This window comes from Parasteatoda tepidariorum, chromosome 1 (assembly GCF_982258835.1).
Source record: "Parasteatoda tepidariorum strain Cologne lab strain chromosome 1, Ptep-v5.0, whole genome shotgun sequence".
Classification (NCBI taxonomy): Eukaryota; Metazoa; Arthropoda; class Arachnida; order Araneae; family Theridiidae; genus Parasteatoda; species Parasteatoda tepidariorum.
In genome coordinates this window covers 105,485,967-105,492,410 of record NC_141755.1, presented here as the reverse complement: position 1 = coordinate 105,492,410, position 6,444 = coordinate 105,485,967, and positions in this window count along the sequence as shown.

The following is a 6,444-nucleotide window of genomic DNA, read 5'->3' as shown; positions in this document are numbered from 1 at the left end:
CTCCCTTTAATATTAAGTTATAATTTTGAAACTCGGTCTCAAGGTGGGCCTCTACAAGCGGAAACACCCCTTCAAAGTATATTTTTATAGATCAATTAGGGGGGTCGCTATGACTCTTTGAAACTTTTGTTTAGCTAGCCGGGAGAGGGTACTTGAAGCTGTGTAGTAGCACGATCGCCGTAAAAGCGTGGTCCAATGGCTAAGACCATGTGCTAGTGAATTAAGCCAGGAGGGAGAGGGTAGGGGTTCGATCCCCGGCTGTCGTCAATTTTTAAAATATTTTCTTTTTTTTCCTCCTTTGTTTATTTTACATTATATTATTTATATAACGTGCTCATGGATATATTAAAGGATCTTATATAAAAGAAATAATTTTTTTTTTATTCGGGATTCTTCAAATAACGCTTAAAAGCTGGAAAAATCCCGGAAATTTAGTTTATTTATAATATATTATTTTTTTCAAACTCGTTTTACAGCATTTCTGCAGTAGTTTCGCATTCGAAAGGTATTCTATGTATAAAATCAATTGTCTTTCTTTGTGAAAGACTGCATAATGGAATAAAAAATAAAATACAATAAAATGGCGGGGAAAAGTTTGATATTTCAAGACCGATCAGCTCCCTTTAATATTAAGTTATAATTTTGAAACTCGGTCACAAGGTGGTTCTCTACAAGCCGAAACACCCCTTCAAAGTAGATTTTTATAGATTAATTAGGGGGGTCGCTATGTCTCTTTAAATCTTTCGTTTAGCTAGCCAGGAGAGAGTACTTGATGCTATATAGGAGCACGATCGCCGTATAAGCGTGGTCCAATGGTTAAGACTATGTGCTAGTGAATTACGCCAGGAGGGAGGGGGTAGGGGTTCGAACCCCGTTAGGGGTGAATTTTTAAAAAAATTTCTATTTTTTTCTCTTTTGTTTACGTTATATTATTTATTTAATGTGTTCATCGATATATTAAAGGATCTTATATAAAAAAAATAATTTTCTTTTATACGGAATTCTTTAAATAACGCTTAAAAACTGAAAAATTCCCGGAAAATTAGTTTGTTTATAATATATTATTTTTTTAAAACTCGTTTTACAACATCTCCATTATAGTTTAGCATACGAAACAAATTCTATGCATAAAATCAATTGTCTTTCTTTGTGAAAGAAAGAAAAATGGAATAAAAAATAAAATAAAATAAAACGGCGGGGAAAAGTTTGAAATTTCAAGACCGATCAGCTCCCTTTAATATTAAGTTATAATTTTGAAACTCGGTCTGAAGGTGGTTCTCTACAAGCCGAAACACCCCTTCAAAGTAGATTTTTATAGATTAATTAGGGGGGTCGCTATGGCTCTTTTATTCTTTTGTTTAGCTAGCCGGGAGAGGGTACTTGATGCTATATAGGAGCACGACAGCCGTATAAGCGTGGTCCAATGGCTAAGACCATGTGCTAGGGAATTACGCCAGGAGGGAGGGGGTAGGGGTTCGAACCCCGGCTGTGGTCAATTTTTAAAATTTTTTTCTTTTTTTCTCTTTTGTTTATTTTACATTATATTATTTATTTAACGTGCTCATCGATATATTAAAGGATCTTATATAAAAAAACTAATTTTCTTTTATTCGGGAATCTTCAAATGACGCTTAAAACCTGGAAAATTCCCGGAAATTTAGTTTATTTATAATATAATATTTTTTTCAAACTCGTTTTACAGCATTTCTACGGTAGTTTCGCATTCGAAAGGTATTCTATGTATAAAATCAATTGTCTTTCTTTGTGAAAGAAAGCAAAATGGAATAAAAAATAAAATAAAATAAAATGGCGGGGAAAAGTTCGAAATTTCAAGACCGATCAGCTCCCTTTAATATTAAGTTATAATTTTGAAACTCGGTCTGAAGGTGGTTCTCTACAAGCCGAAACACCCCTTCAAAGCAGATTTTTATAGATTAATTAGGGGGGTCGCTATGGCTCTTTAAATGTTTTGTTTAGCTAGCCAGGAGAGGGTACTTCATGCTATATAGGATCACGATCGCCGTATAAGCGTGGTCCAATGGATAAGACCATGTGCTAGTGAATTACGCCAGGAGGGAGGGGGTAGGGGTTCGAACCCCGGATGTGGTTAATTTTTAAAATTTTTTTCTTTTTTTCTCTTTTGTTTATTTTACATTATATTATTTATTTAACGTGCTCATCAATATATTAAAGGATCTTATATAAAAAAACTAATTTTTTTTTATTCGGGAATCTTCAAATGACGCTTAAAACCTGGAAAATTCCCGGAAATTTAGTTTATTTATGATATATTATTTTTTTCAAACTCGTTTTACAGCATTTCTACAGTAGTTTCGCATTCGAAAGGTGTTTTATGTGTAAAATCAATTGCCTTTCTTTGTGAAAGAAAGCAAAATGGAATAAAAAATAAAATAAAATAAAATGGCGGGAAAAGGTTTGAAATTTCAAGACCGATCAGCTCCCTTTAATATTAAGTTATAATTTTGAAACTCTTTCTGAAGGTGGGCCTCTACAAGCCGAAACACCCCTTCAAAGTAGATTTTTATAGATTAATTAGGGGGGTCGTTATGACTCTTTAAAACTTTTGTTTAGCTAGCCGGGAGAGGGTACTTGAAGCTATGTAGTAACACGATCGCCGTAAAAGCGTGGTCCAACGGCTAAGACCATGTGCTAGTGAATTAATCCAGGAGGGAGAGGGTTGGGGTTCGATCCCCGGCTGTCGTCAATTTTCAAAATATTTTCTTTTTTTTCCTCTTTTGTTTATTTTACATTATATTATTTATATAACGTGCTCATCGATATATTAAAGGATCTTATATAAAAGAAATAACATTTTTTTATTCGGGATTCTTGAAATAACGCTTAAAAGCTGGAAAAATCCCGGAAATTTAGTTTATTTATAATATATTATTTTTTTCAAACTCGTTTTACAGCATTTCTACGGTAGTTTCGCATTCGAAAGGTATTCTATGTATAAAATCAATTGTCTTTCTTTGTGAAAGAAAGCAAGATGGAATAAAAAATAAAATAAAATAAAATGGCGGGAAAAAGTTTGAAATTTCAAGACCGATCAGCTCCCTTTAATATTAAGTTATAATTTTGAAACTCGGTCTGAAGGTGGGCCTCTACAAGCCGAAACACCCCTTCAAAGTATATTTTTATAGATCTATTAGGGGGGTCGCTATGACTCTTTAAAACCTTTGATTAGCTAGCCGGGATAGGGTACTTGAAGCTATGTAGTAGCACGATCGCCGTAAAAGCGTGGTCCAACGGCTAAGACCATGTGCTAGTGAATTAAGCCAGGAGGGAGAGGGTAGGGGTTCGATCCCCGGCTGTCGTCAATTTCTAAAATTTTTTCCTTTTTTTCTCTTTTGTTTATTTTACATTATATTATTTATTTAACGTGCTCATCGATATATTACAGGATCTTATATAAAAAAAATAATTTTCTTTTATTCGGGAATCTTCAAATGACGCTTAAAAGCTGGAAAAATCCCGGAAATTTAGTTTATTTATAATATATTATTTTTTTCAAACTCGTTTTACAGCATTTCTACAGTAGTTTCGCATTCGAAAGGTATTTTATGTATAAAATCAATTGTCTTTCTTTGTGAAAGAAAGCAAGATGGAATAAAAAATAAAATAAAATAAAATGGCGGGAAAAAGTTTGAAATTTCAAGACCGATCAGCTCCCTTTAATATTAAGTTATAATTTTGAAACTCGGTCTGAAGGTGGGCCTCTACAAGCCGAAACACCCCTTCAAAGTATATTTTTATAGATCTATTAGGGGGGTCGCTATGACTCTTTAAAACTTTTGATTAGCTCGGGAGAGGGTACTTGAAGCTATGTAGTAGCACGATCGCCGTAAAAGCGTGGTCCAACGGCTAAGACCATGTGCTAGTGAATTAAGCCAGGAGGGGGAGGGTTGGGGTTCGATCCCCGGCTGTCGTAAATTTTTAAAATATTTTCTTTTTTTTCCTCTTTTGTTTATTTTACATTATATTATTTATATAACGTGCTCATCGATATATTAAAGGATCTTATATAAAAGAAATAATTTTTTTTTATTCGGGATTCTTCAAATAGCGCTTAAAAGCTGGAAAAATCCCGGAAATTTAGTTTATTTATAATATATTATTTTTTTCAAACTCGTTTTACAGCATTTCTACGGTAGTTTCGCATTCGAAAGGTATTCTATGTATAAAATCAATTGTCTTTCTTTGTGAAAGACTGCATAATGGAATAAAAAATAAAATAAAATAAAATGGCGGGAAAAAGTTTGAAATTTCAAGATCGATCAGCTCCCTTTAATATTAAGTTATAATTTTGAAACTCGGTCTGAAGGTGGGCCTCTACAAGCCGAAACACCCCTTCAAAGTATATTTTTATAGATCTATTAGGGGGGTCCCTATGACTCTTTAAATCTTTTGATTAGATAGCCGGGAGAGGGTACTTGAAGCTATGTAGTAGCACGATCGCCGTAAAAGCGTGGTCCAACGGCTAAGACCATGTGCTAGTGAATTAAGCCAGGAGGGAGAGGGTAGGGGTTCGATCCCCGGCTGTCGTCAATTTTTAAAATATTTTCTTTTTTTTCCTCTTTTGTTTATTTTACATTATATTATTTATATAACGTGCTCATGGATATAATAAAGGATCTTATATAAAAGAAATAATTTTTTTTTATTCGGGATTCTTCAAATAACGCTTAAAAGCTGGAAAAATCCCGGAAATTTAGTTTATTTATAATATATTATTTTTTTCATCTCGTTTTACAGCATTTCTACGGTAGTTTCGCATTCGAAAGGTATTCTATGTATAAAATCAATTGTCTTTCTTTGTGAAAGACTGCATAATGGAATAAAAAATAAAATAAAATAAAATGGCGGGAAAAAGTTTGAAATTTCAAGACCGATCAGCTCCCTTTAATATTAAGTTATAATTTTGAAACTCGGTCTGAAGGTGGTTCTCTACAAGCCGAAACACCCCTTCAAAGTAGATTTTTATAGATTAATTAGGGGGGTCGCTATGGCTCTTTAAATCTTTTGTTTAGCTAGCCGGGAGAGGGTACTTGATGCTATATAGGAGTACGATCGCCGTATAAGCGTGGTCCAATGGCTAAGACCATGTGCTAGAGAATTACGCCATGAGGGAGGGGACAGCGGTTCGAACCCCGGCTGTGATCAATTTTTAAAATTTTTTCCTTTTTTTCTCTTTTGTTTATTTTACTTTATATTATTTATATAACGCCCTCATCGATATATTAAAGGATCTTATATAAAAAAAATAATTTTCTTTTTTTCGGGAATATTCAAATAACGCTTAAAAGCTGGAAAAATCCCGGAAATTTAGTTTATTTATAATATATTATTTTTTTCAAACTCGTTTTACAGCATTTCTACAGTAGTTTCGCATTCGAAAGGTATTTTATGTATAAAATCAATTGTCTTTCTTTGTGAAAGAAAGCAAGATGGAATAAAAAATAAAATAAAATAAAATGGCGGGGAAAAGTTTGAAATTTCAAGACCGATCAGCTCCCTTTAATATTAAGTTATAATTTTGAAACTCGGTCTGAAGGTGGTTCTCTACAAGCCGAAACACCCCTTCAAAGCAGATTTTTATAGATTAATTAGGGGGGTCGCTATGGCTCTTTAAATGTTTTGTTTAGCTAGCCAGGAGAGGGTACTTGATGCTATATAGGATCACGATCGCCGTATAAGCGTGGTCCAATGGATAAGACCATGTGCTAGTGAATTACGCCAGGAGGGAGGGGGTAGGGGTTCGAACCCCGGATGTGGTCAATTTTTAAATTTTTTTCCTTTTTTTCTCTTTTGTTTATTTTACATTATATTATTTATTTAACGTGCTCATCGATATATTAAAGGATCTTATATAAAAAAAATAATTTTCTTTTATTGGGGAATCTTCAAATGACGCTTAAAAGCTGGAAAAATCCCGGAAATTTAGTTTATTTAAAATATATTATTTTTTTCAAACTCGTTTTACAGCATTTCTACAGTAGTTTCGCATTCGAAAGGTATTTTATGTATAAAATCAATTGTCTTTCTTTGTGAAAGAAAGCAAGATGGAATAAAAAATAAAATAAAATAAAATGGCGGGAAAAAGTTTGAAATTTCAAGACCGATCAGCTCCCTTTAATATTAAGTTATAATTTTGAAACTCGGTCTGAAGGTGGGCCTCTACAAGCCGAAACACCCCTTCAAAGTATATTTTTATAGATCTATTAGGGGGGTCGCTATGACTCTTTAAAACCTTTGATTAGCTAGCCGGGAGAGGGTACTTGAAGCTATGTAGTAGCACGATCGCCGTAAAAGCGTGGTCCAACGGCTAAGACCATGTGCTAGTGAATTAAGCCAGGAGGGAGAGGGTAGGGGTTCGATCCCCGGCTGTCGTCAATTTCTAAAATTTTTTCCTTTTTTTCTCTT